At 35.2% G+C, this 2,475-nt stretch overlaps 1 pseudogene across 1 annotated transcript; it reads left to right on the forward strand.

The window, feature by feature from the left end:
* Nucleotides 1-263: 263 nt before the first annotated feature.
* On the forward strand, nt 264-2,146 carry LOC143573631 (serpin-ZX-like; annotated as a pseudogene). Its single transcript, XR_013142464.1, has 2 exons — nt 264-640; nt 1,346-2,146. The product of XR_013142464.1 is annotated as a serpin-ZX-like (transcript).
* Nucleotides 2,147-2,475: the final 329 nt, after the last annotated feature.

Below are 2,475 nucleotides of genomic sequence, written 5' to 3' on the forward strand. Positions count from 1 at the left end.
ATGTAATTTGTTAGTATTCGTTGCTGGCCTCTCACGTGTTTTAATAAAAGTTGTTTTTTAAAAAAAAGAAAGAAAGAAAAAGAGTATATATGGTGATTAATTAAGAAAAAATAAACCATGCAATATTTTATTTGTTTTGATTTAGTATAATTAAGAAAAAGGAAACCAAATTTTTGATAATTAGATTTTTGAATGAGTAGGGTTTCATAATTAGATTATAAATACTTCTTCAAGTCAAAAACATCATCGTCTTCTGGTTCCTCCCACAATGGCAGACAATGAAGTATCAATCAGCAATCAAACCCAGGTGTCAACCATACTGGCCACCCACCTTCTCTCCAACCAACACGACTCCAACGTTGTTTTCTCACCCCTGTCCATGCAGGCCGGCCTGAGCTTGGCAGCCGCTGGTTCTAAAGGCCTCGCTTTCCTCAAAACAAATACCACCGACGACCTCAACTCTCTTTATTCGCAGCTTGTGTCCGAGATCTTAGTCGATGGTAGTCCAAATGGCGGACCACGATTGTCTTATGTACACGGGGTTTGGCTTGACAAAACCCTTTCACTTAAACCTTCTTTCAAAAAGGTTGTGAAAACTGTTTATAAAGCCGCTTGGAAACGAGTCGATTTCAAGACCAAGGTTAGTTCCAAACTTTATTTTAACATGTTGTCGAACCAAGGACCACAACTAGAAATTAGTAACCCAAACGTATATGTATACTTATTGCCCAGATTAATGTGCATTATGGGTTACTATACATATTTCAGATCATATATTTTAGTTTTGCCTTCAATGATCATGTTAGTGGTGTTTCACAGATTGTTCAATGTACGCTATGTTAGCTTGTTCTGAACAGTTCACAAAAACAAACAACGTTTCGCTTGATTTGGCTAACCGAGAAGTTTCGGTCCGCTGTCAAGTTTAGTCTGTGTCGTCGTGTTTATTCAACAATTATATTATCACATAATATTCATATATATTTTTGTCCTTTGTAAATAACTTTGCTTAGTAAATATCATGATAAGATTAGAAAAAAATCATTAGAAATATAAAAATCTTTAATAAACAAACAAACATTAATGAAAATAAGAAGATGTAAGCGTAAACATTATCGAACGCTTATTTTGTTCATGTTTGGTATTTTAAACAGTCGAACAAAGTTCTTTGTTCATTTTCATCCATTTAGTTAATCAAACACACATAACCGAACTTCTTCTATGCATCACAAACATTTTGTCGAGCGTTCGGTTTGTGAGTCTTGGTTATTTTGTTTACAAAATTCAGTCTTGTACACAATTTCTTATTCATATAGCTAACTTATTATTTATTGGTTGATTAACAAAGGCTGTCAAGGTACCCAAGAAAGTGAATTTATGGGCCAAAAAGAAAAGCAATGGCCTTATAAAAAACGTCATTCCTGCTACTTCAGTTAACAATCTCACTAGGCTCATCTTTGCAAATGCCATCTACTTCAAGGGAGCATGGAGTCAAAAGTTTGACCAGTCAAAAACAAAAGAATATGACTTCCACCTCCTCGATGGCAACAAAGTTAAAGTTCCTTTCATGACTAGTTCGGAAAACCAATTAGTGAGTGAATATGATAATTTCAAAGTACTTGGTCTTTCCTATTCGAAAGGTCAAGATGAACGTGAGTTCACAATGTATATTTTCCTCCCGGATGCAAAAGACGGCCTTCAATCTTTAGTACAGAAAATCGGTTCCACATCTGACTTTATAGAGCGTCACATTCCATGCCAAAAAGTAGAAATCGGGCAGTTTTTTATACCAAAATTTAAGATATCATTCTGGTTTGAAGCTTCTAATATGTTGAAGGAATTAGGTCTTGTATTGCCTTTTAGTGATGATTGTGATTTTACTGAAATGGGTTTCAAGCATTTATCATAAAACGTATGTGGAGGTTTCGGAAGAAGGTACTGAAGACGCAGCGGTCGATATAAGGTCGATGCCGCTTTTCAGTGCACGACCACGGAAGGTACAAAAGCGTAAGAAGGTTGATTTTGTGGCGGATCATCCGTTTTTGTTTTTAATAAGAAAGGATGTGTCCGATGCCGTGTTGTTTATTGGACACGTGATTGATCCGAGTGTGAGTTGAAATCTTTGGTATCATGAATACGTTGTCTTTTGTTTATGGTCGTGTGACTTGTTTCTTTTCTTTTTTCCTGTTGATTTTTGTGCCAACTGTTTATGACTAACGCATTTTGGCAATTTAATTCAGATTCGTGCTGATGATTTGTTATACCTTTTCTGCTCATTGCTATTACGGAAGTATGGGGCAGGCCGGTTATCAATCAATAAGAGCATTCTCAGCCCCTCCTTCATCCATATTTTTATAATTACACTACAAAATACTACGTTTTTATGTTATGTTCAATTAAATAATATTATTTTATACATTTATCATTACAGTTTTCTCGCTTCTCTACTCACAAGCAATTCAACAAATATTAAAATTA

This window comes from Bidens hawaiensis, unplaced genomic scaffold (assembly GCF_021521415.1).
Source record: "Bidens hawaiensis isolate Kalapana, Puna unplaced genomic scaffold, B.hawaiensis_p1.1 tig00026602_1, whole genome shotgun sequence".
Taxonomy (NCBI): domain Eukaryota; kingdom Viridiplantae; phylum Streptophyta; class Magnoliopsida; order Asterales; family Asteraceae; genus Bidens; species Bidens hawaiensis.